The sequence below is a fragment of the Falco naumanni genome, chromosome 8 (assembly GCF_017639655.2).
Source record: "Falco naumanni isolate bFalNau1 chromosome 8, bFalNau1.pat, whole genome shotgun sequence".
Lineage (NCBI taxonomy): Eukaryota > Metazoa > Chordata > Aves > Falconiformes > Falconidae > Falco > Falco naumanni.
In genome coordinates, this window is record NC_054061.1 from 47,530,262 (window position 1) to 47,546,627 (window position 16,366).

Here is a 16,366-nt window from a genome sequence, read left to right on the forward strand (position 1 = left end):
CAAGCATGCTCTTGGGTGCATCTTGCTTCCCAGCTTCTCCTGTCCCAGTCCCTTGATCATTGGTGTGGGCGAAGACAGTGGAGCATGCTGTAGCTTCCCAAGCTGCTCAGAGCTAGAGGAAGGATTTCCTTCCAGGAATTCCCTAGCGCACAGGAAGGTAGGGGTGACAATGCAGGTCTTTAGTCCTTTTAGTTATCAGGTATCGGATAGTGAACTGGGTTTCAGAGTAGACGCAGCCAGTGTATAGAGTTTTGATGTGATGGGGGAGTTATTTGCATTGATAAGGGGGAATTGCGTCATAGGGGAGAGAGAGTGAGTGATAGCCCGTAGTAGGTCTGGATGGTGGGGGTTATTTAAGAACCAGCAAGATCTGAGCTTTTGTCCTACTTTATAATTTCACACACTTACCTGCTTTTCTCCCCTCCCCACCAGCAGTGTTGGTGTCCCTTAGCCTCAGATTCCCTTCCCAGCAGGAAGATGGCTGCTGTCAGGGGGGTTGGGCAGAAAGTTGCATAGCAGCTTGGTCACCAGTCTCGGGTCCTGCTGGCCGGTGTCCCTGGGCAGCCTTTGGACTTCGTTTCTGTGCAGCTCACTGAGCTCCAGGATCATTCCCTGCCACTTCCATGATTCTCACCTGCTTCTCCAGCGCCTTATTCTTTCCAAGAATGCTACTTCTTACCAGGAAACCTTCCTTGCAGCCTCCTTTCCAGTGCTCCAAGCCCCTGACTTACCCGATCTCAATAGCGAATGTGCAGAGGCACAGCACCTTATAATTAGTGACATTGTCTTGTGTCTCTATTAATTTAATCTATGTTTTTGTCTACAACAGATGACCTCCTTTTCTTGTTTTGTTTGTTTTTCAAAGAGAAGGAGGAAACAAGAAGGTATTGGGGAAATGCCTCTGGTTGTAAGTACCTGAAAGCTGCAGGGGGAACTTAATTTTCACCATTGTTTTCCAGTGGCAAAAGACACATACCCATTAAAGCAAGCACCTGGTTGGGGCTTGGGGGGCAGGGGTGGGAAGAGGAGGGAGCAGAGAGTTTGATATAATCTTTTTAGCTGGAAGATATGCTTACTCAAAACTTAGAACTTTACTGTTCAGTGCTTTACAGTTAGCTGTCTCAAAATACTGTCAGGGTACAAACCTGGATTAGCCATCTAGTCATGTGACTTCACCTACTATGAAATTAATGCGATTGGAATAATATTTACATGCAGTGTACATAATGTTTCTTACACAGCAAATATTTTAAAGCATTTAGTAAGTTGGTCTCTAATACGAGATACAGGAATATTCAACTAGTTTTTCTGTTCCTGCTCTTTATAAGAAGTATGAGTAAAAATATTTTTGCATTAAAGAGGGTATATGAGAATAAGCACTCTCACTCCAACTGATTCAGAAGTTTAAGGTGACAGAAACTGTATTTAAAAAAACAGTATTATTTCTTATGTTAAAAGAATATTAGAATTCAAATGCTCAAGTGTGAGGCAGTTGCAGAATAAAGGTTGCCTAAGAAACCTCCTTTTCTTCTCTCCCTTACTCTAGTATGTGTTATGATGCAGTCCTTGATGACTCACCAGTAGCTTTTCTTCGCAAGAGCGATTGTTTCATTCAGCACAAAGAGTGAAATTGGATCAGGGCTGCATGGTTAAAGCAGGCTGCAAAATTATTGCTTCATTTGTTGTAGGTATTAGAAATTACATAGTGACCAAAACAGGTTTATGGTTGAGCCTGGAGAGTTGGATCCTGTCTCTGACTCCAGCCCAAAGACTGTGACCAAAGATGCCATTTTGCTGAGTTTTCTCTGGGAAAGTCCTGTTTTTGGGGGTTTGTTGGTGTTTTTTGTTTGGTTGGTTTTTTTTTGGGGGGGGGAAGGTGATTTTTTTTTTTCCCTCCTTGTCCTCATGATAAATTTTGAGTAGAATTTGGGGATTTCCTGTATTTGTTCAGGGGAAATAATTCTGACCAGGTTGCTGTAGACAGAAACGTGAAGCTGCACCTTTTGTAGCTTTACCTGTACAGTGTATGTGTGCAGTGAGCCCAGTATTTTTAGAAAGCATTGGTCCTTCTGTGCATTCATGACAGAGGCACCGCACTCATGTAGCAGGTCTGACACATGCTGCTAAATGTGCATGGTGTGCTGTACCTGCATGTTAGGAGTAAGCTAAAATGCAGCTTACAAGGGGTGAGGTACTGTGCCAGCACACCCATCTTTTCAGTGTATGTGTGGATCTTTACTGCCTTTATTTGCCTTTACTCAAGAGGGTGCTTTAGAGTATAGGATAGCGGTGGGCAGTATTTAGGTACCAGGTGAAATGCTGAGAATCTCTGAAGAGTCAGTTGAAAAAATTTATGTGTTTGAATCAGCCTTTTTGATGAGTCTTTCCTCAGTCAAGATCCCCAGTCTCATGTGGCACTGAAGGTGGATGCCTGTGTGTTTAAGTGATGTAAATATCTCCAGGAGTATAAATACTGGAAAATGAAGTGACTGGTGTCTGAGCCTGGCCATCCAAGATGGGAAAGGAGAATCGTGTTAGAATGGTCCCAACAGCTACTGGAGGGAGCATTCAACATACACAGAGTGTTAAAAGGTATCCTTTACAGCTCGAAGTAATGTTACAAAGTAGACGGAATGGTGCTATTTTCTAATTGTTCTCAATCCTGGTTTTATTACTTCATGCCTGTGGGAATAGTGGGCCACTGCACTCCTCTGGGCAGGGAAGATGTGTATGTAGTCTTGCTTCAGGCTACCAAGCTCCTGCTTGTTTGGTCAGGTCTGGAACTGAAGAGAATTGTGCTGGTATTCAAAGGAAAGACAATTCCCCATTTTCAGTACTGAGACTTCGAGCTACCCTAAGAAGCAACTCTGCAAGCAGATAGTATCATTGCTGAATCGGTCTGTTAGGTGACTCACATGGAATTATTTGTAGTGTTCTGGCAACCTTTTTTAGAAGATCCTTAAAAGCAAAATTACTGTTCTTCTCAGAGTTCAGTGCATTTCCTGAAAGCATTGATGTCTTCTCCGGGTAAATACCAGTGTTGAGTAAATACGTCTTGCCATTTTGAAGTCCCCCAACATTTTTTATTGGATATGATATGCTTCACTCCCTGTTTAAATTGCTATATTGTGTTACTGATAAGTGGCATGCTGCTTTTCTAGGTCCTTTTGTTGGTAAGTAAAAACTCTGCCTGCTGTAAGAATGAGCATTAGGTTCCTGTACTGTAAAAAACTGTGTCACTTACATTCCTTTTGCTGGTGGTTAGTGAATTGGCCAAAACTGTATAGGGTTTTTTGTGTGTTGTTTTGCAGTATTAGTGCGTTAGTGTTGGCAAGTAGAATTTAGTATGCGTACCTGTGAGTGGCTTGGATTTCAGCTGTGTTCATCAGCCATGGTTCCTGTTGGCACTGAACAGGGCTTTTGTACCTTTTGAAAACGAGGTAATACAGATTTCATAAATTATGCTAAATGATGTCCAGTAAAAATTATTTTGTTCATTTATTGAGTCATGACCGCTTGGTCAACAGAAGAGCCTTTTGTTTGTGTAACTGGAGAAAGATACAAATTTGCTAATGTTGCTTGAATGTCTACATTACAGTAATTCTGATCATTAAGTGAAAAAAGGCTGTTTTGAAGAGGGTGATGTGTTCTGAATGTGATCTGTGAGTCGGTAATTGCAGTTAGTTCCCTTCACTGGGTCTTGGGGCTCCTTCCTGAGACCTTTTCCTTTGGTGGTACAAGCCACTGCTGGAGTACCTCGTGTGGGGGCAGAGACCAGGTTTGCAATGTGCGGTGGAACTGGATTTCCTTTGCATCCTTCCTCTATTTTTTTCTTGTTGATGGTCCATTTTCTGACTGAAGGTACTCTGTCATGGCGTTTCTGCTCTGTCTACAGAGATACCATCTAATGTCTGCAATGCCAGGCACCTCTAGTCTTTCAATTACTGTAGCAGTAAGCGAGGGGCAGAAGAAGGAATAATGACATATAAGTGGAAGCTGTTGAAGGGAAAACCAGCATGTAATTATGTGCATGGCTCCACTTCAGGAAAACTACCCGTTCCATATTGTTGCCATACTATTTTTCTCAACTTCCTATCTTTATTAGTTCAACATTCACTTAAAACTTTGTCAAAGGTTTATCAAAGAAAATTAACAGGAACTAGGAAGAGAACCAGAGGAAAGAGGGATAAAGTAAAGGAAAAATAAGGAAGACTATAAAGGAGTTTCTGATTTTTGAGACAACAGAACAGGAAACAGTTAATAAGAGGTAAGGCGTAGGAGGTTGTGGGGGTTATCCCAAGGAAAAGCCAACTCTGATATGGGGAAAAGCAGGATAATCCAAATGATTCATATCTTAAGACAGAAAAGATGGAGGGCACCGTGCTGCTGTGGAAGCCAAATGCTTTCAGATTAGGTTGGGTGTAGAGATTTGGAGTCTTTTAGATGGATGTCTATCACAAATGAACTGCAGAAGCCCTTACATCAATCTGTAGTAACACCACTGTCTTGTGGCTTATTTCCCCTTTGATTTGAAATGCACTGGTTGTCGTGCACCATGCACATTTCATATGTACATAATGAATTTATGGCACCAGGATTACTATTAAAGCAGTATCTGGTATAAAAAAATGTGTGCTTTCTGTTGAGCTCCTTTATCTTGTTGGGTAACTTCTCCTTTGTGCCTCTGCTGTGCGGTGGTTCTGTTCCTCCTCCTTGTGCTGGCAGCCCACCCCCAGCTGCAGCTGTCCTGAGGTCACTGAACAACTTGCAGCACAAATTCACATCAGATCACTCACCCGCAGCCTCTGCTTTTGGCAGGGACAAGCACGGCAGCAGAAGCTTGGGTTACAGGCAGGATTAGGACCCAAAAAACCTTCAGGTGGTTCCGGACGCTTCAGGCAGCTCTGGTAGCTGAAGCTGTGGAGATAAAAGGAGGCAGCCCTGCATCAGCCAACTCTGCTGGGTGCAAGAGCAAGCAGAAGTGTGCGGCTGAACACAACACAAACCACAGTTCAGCTGCTCGCTCAGCTTTGTTATGAATACTTTAAAGGAAGCTTTAAAGAGGAGCAGCTTCGAGGGATGATGGCCTTTATGGTCTTGATGCTTTGTCAACATCATAAATCACAGCTTGAAAATAACACTTCAGTACTGTACAATCCACGTATCTCATAGGTAATGGGGCTGTTGTTTTGAACTATACATGGCTCTGTCAGATTAATTAAATATTGATATAAGACTTTTATTTCATCTGCTTCAGCAATATTCATCTGCTTGCTCCCAAACCTTACTTGTCTTATGAATTTCTCTTGGAAGCCTGCAGGCTCTGCGGGGCTGGGACGGTGGGGCTTCAGCCAGCGTGAAGTGTTTGAATGTAAAGTTAACATGCAATATTGGCAGGGCCTTACAGAGACTAAAGAGTTAACTGCTGACTAGACCCTACTCTATATTTAGAGAAAGTGTTTACAAATCTTGACCATGGGAGGGAGTAAAGAAGACACCCTGGGAATTCTTCCAACTCTTCTGACCAAGTTCTGTCTTTGGAAAGTGCTAATGAGTGACTTTTTCACATGTCATTTTTAGAAATGCAGGACAATGTTAACAGAGCGTATTCAGGTATGTGGACATCAAAACTCTGCTGGAAATATTTTCTGAAACGGAAATTATAAGCAACTTCATGAACAAAATTGCAAGATTGCTAGAAGTTATTTTAAGTATCAGAATTTTGATTGTCCTCATCGTGGGGACACTAAATCCCCCTCCTACTGTGTCTGTTACGTCTAAGGATAGCAAGAGTGAAGTTATATCTAATCAGCAAATAAAACTAAAGGCAGTGGCATATGAAAACATGCACTGAATGTCTTGACCCACTGACGTTCTTCAGTCAAGTCCACAGAATTCACTTCAGTTCAGAGTTCACTTCTGTTGTAATAATGCTAAGGGATGCTAAAATTTGCTGCCTTTTTCCGTGGCAACGTACCAGCTTAGCTACTTAAAATTATTGCCAGAATTTTGGACACAGGTTATCCATACACAGGTATCACGTATTTGCCTGTGTAAAGGACAAGAATACAAAGATGGCCTCAATGCCTGTATATAACAATATTCTTGGAATTTTATCCTGGAGGCCATCTGAAACTGTTTGAAACTGAGTAATCTCTGTTGTTGCTATGGAAAAAAAAAATTGGGTAGTTCTCGGAGAGTGCAGAGGAAACTGTAGCACTGTGACCCTTTTTAAAGCTATTCTAGGGGAGGTATTGAGGCAAAAGTCTTTTAAATATTGATGTTTGAAAGAACTTAGTTTAAAATAGAAACTAGAGTGCTGGTAATAGGCAGTAGGGTTATAAGGGTTGTAGTAACAATTCTTCCAACCAGAGATTTCTTTCTTCTTGTTGTTCAAAATGCATACCTTGAAGTGTTTATACTGCTTTGGTTTTGCAGTCTACACAGTAAATAAATCTGGTATTCTGCTGAAGATGAGGCCATGGGACTACTATCTACTGCTGAAATCAAGTACAAAACAAATTCTTTTCCTTATCTTTGACTGGAGGTAACTAGCTACACAATCAACCATACAGATTTTGTTTGTGATATTGAACCGCTCCAGCTGATTTATCATATATTTGTCTTCAGGGATTCTTGGAGTTCTGACAAACTGCATTTTAGATTTCATTTTCAGATTTCTAGTTAGTTGTATTTAATAGGGATATTCTTAATAGAACTCTTACAGATGTTTACTTGTCACTTAAGTTTTAAAGCACCTCTGGGTGTAATTGCTTCCCTTTCCAGTTTCTTCAATAAGAAGTCCTTATCCCTTTCCCTTCCAGGATGTCCAAGAATGGTTTAGATTTTATTTCTGTGATGATCTATGAATATGGAAAGTATTTTTGTTGTATTCTATGCATATCTTCTATTGTTACACTTCAGGATTTCTCCTGCTATGTAATGCCCCAATCTTGTATAAAGGAGAGCAAAAAATGGTGCTGGAATGAATGGAGACCAGTGCACATGCATTACCCCTACTGAAACTGAAGAGCAAAATGTTGAGAAGATAAACACTTTTTTTCCAGATTCTCTTCGGGGGAATGGAAATACACCCAAATGGGAAGATCGAGAACCAAGAGTCTGGTTTTACTCCTGGGGAAGACAGGGAAAGGCAGGAGTATGCTTTCATACCTGGAGATGCTGCTTGCCCTTAGTTTCTCACACCTAACTGAGCAGAATGAAAAGAATAAACTGTCTGAATGTCTGCACAGGATCAACATAAAGGTCCATTTAATTGGGTGTCCTGCTTTCCACCATGGCTGGAAACCGATGCTCGGGGACAGCATTGAAACAGGGCAGGTAAAGAGTGTTATTTCTTGGGCAACTTTCAGCAGGCAATGGGCAGGCACTTTTTAAGCAGGAACTGCAAAGGAAATACTGTGCTTAACAGCTACAGCTATCCTTTATTCGTTTGTACAATTCCTGCTTTTAAGAACATCCGTCTCTTCAGCTCCATGGTATTGTATAGCAGCAAGCCATCCAATTTAATAACACTTTGTATGGAAAAGTTTTTCCCAGTTGTCATTTTAAACCTGCTGCCTGATCGTTTACTGAGTCTCCCTGAAGTCATGTGTGATGGAAAATAGCATGATTCTTTCATGTCAGCATCCTACGTACCATTCAGGATTTTGTAGATCATAAGACCACCCTTTCTCAGTCTTTTCTTCAGCTAGAAATTGTCTCCTCACACAGATGTATTCCCATACCCCTGCAGATACTCGTTTAGCTGTGTACATGCATTTCCTAGTCCCACATTTTCATATCAAGGAACTGGAACTGTACACAGCACTCAAGTGCACAAGAGATTTACACAGGGATGTAATTGAGCTCTCCTGCTTTGTTCCTGGCTGCTTTTGGAGTAATTTCTAACATTGTTTGCCTTTTGGGCTACTGCTGAAGAGTAAGCTAATGTTTGCAGAAAACTACTCACAATGGCTCCAAATGATAAAGGCTAATTTAGAGCTCATTATTATGCATGTTTAGCTAGTGTTGTTTTCGTTACTGTTTACATTAGTTTGCAGTTACTGGCATAGACTTCCAGCCACCATCTCACTGCCTTGTCACTCACTGTTGTCAGGTCCTTCTGCAACTGCTCAGTCAGCTTTTGGTTTGCTTACTGAGTACTTTTGCATCATCAGGAAACTGTGAGGACCGACGATCTTCACAGAAGTAATTTTAGGCTGTTCAGGTGCAGCAGTGCTGGGCCAGAAGGATTCTAAGGAAATCAGCCTTAAGGAGGACTCAAAGAAGAAAGTGAATAATGTTGTGTTGGGTGGTCAGCATCTGTGAAAGAAAGAAGACATTGATCCTATGCAGAATGGAGTTACCTGACATAGGTCCTGATGGCAGCTGTGCTTTCTGATTCTTGGAGATGGCTCTTCAGTCTTCTGGCACTCCTGTACTCTAGGGCACGTCCAGTTTCCATCTCACTGCCACTTGCCTTTTGCTGCCTTCACAGAACGTGCTTGCTATGAGCCTCCCACTGCCTCCTGAATTCTCCCTTTGCCTAATTTGTTTTACTATCAGACGCTCTTTAATGCTCTTTGGTGCTCTACTTCATTCTCATTGTTCAAAGCATTTCCAGTTCACTGGTTACTACTGCTGTACTCTCACAGTTTTGCATAATTCGAATTAATTTGCAAAAAAGACAAGCAGTAGTTTGCAAAAATCTTTAATAAAAACATGTGCCACCTGCCTATGGCTTGCCTCAGGATACCGTTTTGCCAAATGTACGCAAACCCAAACAACGAACAACAGTAAAGAAATAACAATATTGCTACTACAGGAGAAAATAAAAGTACTTTCTTAAGACTCTGTAAGTAAGTATTTTCAGTGCTTATAGATCTCCTTATCCTCAGCATAGGGTTGGTAAGAAAATATTACATATTATAATTAGTATAACTTTCCTGCTGCCTGAATTAAAGAATGGGACATTTTAAAGGCATTAGTGTCTTGCCAGAAATTGTGGGAAGAATTCTATCGTTTAACCTGTGGAGGTTTTATGTTTGCATGGAGAATCAAACTATGTTTTACAGCTTTCTTTTGGAGACAATGCCTCCCAATTGTTAATGAGACTAAACTTGAGAAGTTCTTGGGTGGACAAAATAGAATGTAGCTCCTCTCTTGTGTTTACATTCTTAACTCAATGTTTCATCAAGATGTTCAAATCTTTGCTCCTGGTGATGTGAATTATGAGTAAAAATCAGTGAAAAAAAATCTCATGTCATTGGGTAACAACCGCGCTGATTTTCAAGGAAGTTTATGTAAGACTACACAGGGCTGGCTTATATCAACACTTCTTGCCAGTGTTTCTGAAGTGGTATGGTTATAATCTTCTATAGTTATTCAAGAAATGTCTATATGAATCCATATAAATAATGGCTTATGTCAGGACTGAAGTTTTATGTAGGTAAGCCGTTAGAAGATGCGGAGGGTATCATACACTTTACTAGCATTTTGTTATCTGCCATTTATGTAATATTTGTACTGTTTAAACCAAATATTTAACCTGCCTTTCTATGTGTTTGTTTCTCTTTGGTTTAAGTATAGGTAAATCAGTTTTAAAAAATTAAAAATCTCTGTAGAATAGCCACCTAAGAATTTGGTATCAAGATCATTAAAGAATATGAAAGAATAAGTTTTTCAGAAACAAGCCAGCTAATTAACAACAGAGTTTCCTGTAATTTCTTTCTATTCATGGTTCACTTTTTTGGGCCACAGGAGTTGAGTGGTCTCTTGACTGAAATGAATAATGGTGTTGTTGAATGGTGTCCTTAAGATGTGATTAAGAGTTGTGTTCTTTATCTCCTTGTGCTGTTACTTATTTCTTTTAGGAGAAAAATAAGTGACTACATTCCTGATATTATTAAGTTTTCTATGATGTATGTGGCTTGTTACTTAATCTTTCTATGGATTTTATATGAAAATTTTGACACCTCCCAAAATCCTGCTTAATGTTTTTCCTGCTTCAGCTCTGGAAACTGAACACAGAAAATATAAAGTTGTGTTACTTAATGAATTCCCTGACTTTATTCAGCTACATTCAGAATGAGACTTGCAGGTTCAGCTGAGGGAATAAAGCATTTTTCTCCCCAATAAGCTTATCCTAGAAGTTACACTAAAAATACTGTGCCAAGGGAACCTTCTCTGGAGGCTTTGACAGGAAAACAGCCACGGCTTTTTGTATGCCATGGTCCTCAATATGATCCTTTGCTGCATGAGGATGCTGCCAAATCTGGAACTGCCAGTTTGAGAAATGGGGAAGACATAAACCAGCATCACACAGCCTGTCTTTGTTTAATGAGTAGTGTAGGCTCAATATTAGATTTCTTGAATCTTGTAAATCTCTCTACTTTTTCTAAGGAATTTGCCATTTTTTTCCCCTTCTCTTATTGAAATTTGTTGGCAGTGGCATCTAGTTCCCTAGGGGTTCAAACTGATTTTCTTGGACGACAAAATACACATCCCATCTTGTTACCGTGAGCCAGACAGCAGGGCTAAGCTGGAGGATTTAAACAGGGCAGCCAGAGGAGTCTAGTTTGCTACGGGAGGAGAGGCTCTGGGCCGTCCCTGGAGGGCAGGACAGTGTGCCAGCCCTGGGGACAGGGAGGGACCAGGCTGGACCTTCGGGGCCAGGATGCCAGAGGCGAGCCCTTGGCCACCTAGGTGAGCTGCTCAGGAGCTGCTCTGCACAGGACAGTCCAGCTCCCCCTTCCCAAAGGTGTCTCTAAGGCACAGAAGGATGTCACGAGCGCTGTGGTGGAAATCTACAGGGAAAAAAAAAAGGAGAAAAAAAAGAAAAGCAAAAAAAACCCAAACAAAACCCAACCCAAAACATAAACAAGCCGATATAAATTAGACTAAGGGAGTAATTTCTCTGGAAGTTTCCAGGAGTATGTAACAGGTTTTTTCCAACAGGCTCCCATTACTGGATGCCAAAGGCCAAACCAGCACACGCACGGTGAGCTGTGGGGAGGTGACAGAGCCATGTCGTGTGTGTGCTCGCGCTGGGCAGCCCGCGCAGGGCAGGGCCCCTACCCGGTACTGAGGCGCGGGTGTCACCCCGGCACCCCTTGTCCGACACCCCCGGCCCCCAGGTGTCTCTTGCTTGAGCGCGTCCCCGTGGCTGCCCGGTTCAGCCCCAGCCCTGGCCTCACGCCCGTCGCTCGGCCCCGCCGCTGCCCCGTCTCCCCGACACCCGGCGTCGACTCCGCTCCGCGCCCCGGGGCCGGCGGCGGGAGCGCCCGGCGATGCGCCGAGCCGAGCCGGAGCCCAGCCCGGCCAAGCCGGAGCCGAACCCAGCCCAGCCCAGCCCCGGCGCCGCCCCGCGCATCGGGCCGCAGCCGCACTCGTGGGCGCATCCCAGCGCCGCCGGCCCCTCCGCTCGGCTCGGCGCGGCCCAGCCCGCGGTACCCGCTGCCAGGCCCCGGCCCGCTGCCGCAGGTGGGTGCCGGCGGGCGCGGAGGGCACCTTGGCCGGCGGGCGGGGGCGGGGGGCGGCGCGGCGGGGCTGCGGCGGCGGCGCGGCGCGGCTGCCCGCCCCCCTCCCTCCGTCAGACGGGCGGGGAGCTGCGGCGGGCGGGCGCGGGGAGCGGCGGGGCGCAGCCGCCCGGGCCGCAGCGGGGATGCGCCGCGGATGCCGGCGAGGAGGTGGGCGCGGAGCGGCGGCGCTGGGGGCGCGCGCGGGCGGCGCGGGGGCCCGGGGCGGCGGGAGAGGCCGCGGCGGGGGGGCGGTGGGGCGGGGCGGGGCGGGTCGCGCCGGGCGGCGGCGCCGGGCCCCGCGGGGGGCTGCGCGGCGCTGGGGGCGCCGAGGCGGGGGGCGACGGCGGCGGGCCCGGTGCCGGGGCTGTGGCCTGGCCCGGCGGCGGCGGCGGCTGCGGCCGGCCCCGGGGCGAAGCCCGAGCATCCGGACCCGGGGGGCCGGGGCCACGTTACGTAACTGCATCCGCGCCGCGGGATGCGCTGCTGCCGGCCCGGCCCGGCGGCGGGGTCGCCGCTCCCCCAGGTCGCTGTCCCCCACCCCCCGTTCCCGTGCAGAGCAATTCGGAACGCCCCGATAACTGTCTGGTCTGCGGGAACGAATTGCTGATCAGGTGCGGAGAAGTTGATGCGCCTGGGCTGCCTTTTTGTTGTCATTCGGTCTTTCTCTATCTCTGGAGAGAAAAAAAAAAAAAAAAAAAAAGGCAGGAATGGCCCGTATTCCCAATTTGCTGGCAATGCCGCAACCTTCTTGCAAGTACTTTGACTGTGTATGGCTTCATTAGAACAGTTGTCTGGAAATCATTCATTTGCTGGGAGTGCTGATGCTTAAAATTACCGTCTGAGGGGGGTTTTGCCGCTGGCCCTTTATTTCTTCTTATTTTATACTGCTGCTGCTTGCTGCAAGGCTACATTGTTGATACTCTTCCCAAAAGCTTCAGCAATGCAGATACTATGGACTGGTAGTAACTGAAACAAAAGACCTCGCTGTACTTCGCAGAGGGAATTAGGAATCCAAGGTCGAACAGCGAACTGCGGTGCAACTTGTGCGGAGGAACGTAACAGAGCAAAAGTATTCGCAAATCTTATTAGAGAGTTTGAGTGAAAAGTGTGCCTTAAATAGACTCTTACTCAGTAGATGAAAAAAATTCCTTAGTGAAGGTGTGAGGAAATAGCTATTTTAGGACTACAATTAACTATATCAGCTCAATTTTAATGGAACTAGTACATTTAATTGTGTTCCTAACAGATTTTCTGTTCTCCAGATGATTAACTTGCAGAATGATACTAATGCAAAGATTAAAATCTCATCAAATATCTAATGGTTTCTGTATAATATAATTGTGTTTGGTTTATTATAGTGATTTTCTAATAATCAGCTTTTGTCCATATAACTGTAGATAGTATAATTAGATTTTTTTTTTAATCTTGGTACAAACTATATGACCTTGACCTTTAGAGGTTAAGCAGATGTGGTTGTTACAGGTCACAATATCTTATATGTTTAGAAAAACATTTATATATATATATATCTATAAAATAAATAGGGTTTTCTTTCATTCTTGTTTAAAAACTATACAAGGGGAGGACTACTTTCTCTTTTCTCTCCCTTTTAGACAAATTAACAGAGATGCATACAGTACTTGTTTAAAATACCCTAAAGAAGTTTATATTTAAAGTACCTTTTCTGTACAAGTAAGTGACAGAATATATGTCTGGAAAAACAAAATATTGCAGGATTTGTGACTGAAGACATCCTAAACATTCTCCCTTGCTACTGAGGGCTGGAAGAGGTACCTTTTGTTGTACTATAGTTCCTCAAGCTCGCTGCTTCCACTTCCTATTAGTTTGCTATTACACTCCCAGATCCTCCGCAGCGCTCATGAGCCGTACTGTTAGGGGTCTTGTTAGCAGTCTTTCTTATTACTGGACCTTTTTTGTTCTTAGCCCATTCTGGGAGCTTGTTCATAAATCTCTGTGATGCCCCAAGTTCCTGTTGCGGCTCTTCTAGTCTTTAATTTGCTTCAGTTTGGGTCAGGAATAATGAAACATTGGTTTGCATATTTGTAGGACCAAGTTTGGGTTTGGTTTTTTTTTTTTTTCTAGTGCTGGTGTTGAAAGGCTGTACTGTCTATATTTATTTATATGTTTGGAGGTGTTTTTTACGCAACTATCAAAAACATAACTTTGCTCACAGGCGCCAGAGTTACTGTGCAACAAAGTGGCCATTCAGACCTTACTACAAAGCCGTCATGGCTATGGAAATATAAAGCCTTGTGATCTCTTTAGTAGGGGAGTCCCCTACCTCCTGCTCTATTGCAAGTGCTGCTGGAGATGGGGCTGTGCTCCTTTCCCACTTGTTCCTCCAGCCCACGCTGGAGGTGAAGGCGGAGGGTGTTCATAGTGCTGCTTCATTTTCCTTTGGTCCTTTGGCACGTGTGTGTGTGCAGCCCTTGGTGCTTCAAATTTCTTCAGAGGTATGACCTACCACTGGATTTCTCCGTGTGACAGAAATGAATGTTTTTGCTCTTGTTTTGCCAAATACATGAGATATCAGCATGGGTTTTCTCGGGGATTTTTTATTTTTATTTTTTTGGCATATAATCATGTAGATTCCTGAGAACTTATGCTTCTATACCACGTGGCTTTGTGTCAGGAGGGTTGTATTTCTTAAGGGACATTAGTCCTCCAGGTCAGCTCTTCTGTGCCACCCTGGAGAACCTGCTGTCACAGATTACTGGTATTGCAGTGGGAGATGGGAAGGGAACTGCCAGTGCTTCACTGCTGAAGATGTGTGTGTGTTTGTGTATGTATACAGTGAGCCCATACTAATGGTTTAACTAATCCTTATGCCTCATATATAAGGCAGAAAACAATTGTTCATTATCCCGTCTTTTCTAATATTTTTATTAAAATGCTGAACAATTCAAACAATTCCCAGAGATTTCTGGTGCATGTGATGATTAAAAACTGAGAGGCTTTATTTTTCTTTTTATTTTTTTTTTTCCCTGGTAACTAAATGCTTGCTGGTTTTGAAGAATTTCACTATGCTGGCATGGGAAAAGGCAGCATTTTCTGTAGATAATTTTCATGGGAAATGTTCCTCTGGGTAATTGTCCTTCTAAAAGGAATTTTCCCAAGAATTTCTTTCAGGCTTGTGTTTCTTTCTTAAGCTGAGTTTAATGAGATTAAAAAAAAAAAAAATTTCTTCCCAGTGGAATGCTAAAGTACATGCTTACTTTTGATATTTTTTTTTTTTTTTACTGGTTGTATTTGCTATATCAAGGTTCTAGATTTCAAAGGAAGCAACAACAGGTACTATTATGTACAAATGAAAGTAAACATGCTCAGGCCACATGAGGGATGTTGGATTTTTTGCAGGTCCAAAACAAGGTGATAGATAGGGAAACCCTCCAGCTGTGAGAAGTCTAATGATGAGAACGTTGCATAATGAGGTGCCAGGTAACGTGAACTGAGTTTGGCAGTAGTATCATGAAATATTAAGGAATATGACATTCTAGAAACGTAGAACTGTTTGGGTTGGAAGGGACCTTGTAAAGGTCATTTAGTCCACCCCCCCGCAATAAGCAGGGACGTCTTCAACTACATCAAGTTGCTCAGAGCCCCGTCCAACCTGACCTTGGATGTTTCCAACGGTGGGGCATCTTCCACCTCCCTGGGCAACCTCTTCCAGTGTTTCCCTGCCCCCACTGTAAAAAATTTCTTCCTTATATCTAGTCTGAATCTACCTTCTTTTAGTTTAAAACCATTACCCCTTGTCCTATCACAACAGGCCCTACTAGTAGAGTTCATGCTAGGAATGATGCTATTTATATATGTTTATAATTAATTTTACTATCTCCATACCTAGGTTTTTTTTGAGCTGTAAATACAAACCCTCAGCTTTTGGCTGTTTCCTGTAAGTCAGAATGCAGATGTGAAGGCAGTTGTAAGTTTTCTTTAAAGACCACCACTGTATATATCCCAGTGAATGCTGTTCCTAGCATATCCCTCTTTCAGGGTTCTTCCTTTCAGAAGAGCTGAAAAACGATGGAAGAACCTTTCAGTGCTGACAGCTGATAAGCCAGTGAAAGGGAGGATAGCTAAACGTGGACGATAGAGTAAGACCACAGGAATTATCGTGTGTAGACAAACATGTGTCTTTTAGGGAAACTTCTGGGCTGAACAGACTTGTTAAGATATTAAGGGAGGAAAAAAGTTAACAATACCAAAATACTACAGACAACTGTTTAAAGAGGAAACAAGAGGGTTGAAGTGGTTTTTTGTGTGCGTGCTTTTCTTTTTTTAAAGGGGGTTTGGACCAAGTGACATCCAGAGATTCCTTCCAGCCTAAATTATTCTGTAATTCTGTTTTGGCATTAAAGGCAAAACCCAGCCACTACTATTTTCTATTTACAATGAAAAATAGATAGTGCTTAGAAACGGAATTATTTTTTTCTGGAGTATCTGTATTAATCCTACAGATTTTCCAGCTAGTTTAGGATCTGGTTCCAAGTAAAATGTGTCAGTACATGCTGAAATCTATATACAGTTATGGGTGGTAGCAGCAGCGAGGGAGCTGCCGAATTTCCAAGCATGTCTTTCTGAGAAAGCTACAGGCTGGTTGAATTAAATGGTGTCATCGTGGGCCCCTCCAGCACCAACTCAGAAACAAAAAAGATTGTATCTCATTACTTGTTTACCTATAATTTTAAAAAGCAAAGCTTTGAAGGAAGAGGAGGAAGCTGTAGACTGAAGAAAAGTAAGAGGATGGGTCTGGAGTGTATGGCAGTTGTAATGTCCTAAAGATTAGGAGAGCTTTATAATGTTCCTTATAAATGCTTCAC

At 43.4% G+C, this 16,366-nt stretch overlaps 1 protein-coding gene across 5 annotated transcripts in view; it reads left to right on the forward strand.

Annotated features, from left to right (window-relative positions):
• The first annotated feature begins 11,625 nt into the window (after positions 1-11,625).
• OSBPL6 (oxysterol binding protein like 6) overlaps positions 11,626-16,366 on the forward strand; it is a 98,217-nt gene continuing 93,476 nt past the window's right edge. For all 5 annotated transcript variants that reach the window (XM_040603461.1, XM_040603463.1, XM_040603462.1 and 2 more), the window contains exon 1: positions 11,626-11,690. The gene's annotated coding sequence lies outside the window, so the exon portion shown is untranslated. The remainder of the gene's footprint in view (positions 11,691-16,366) is intronic.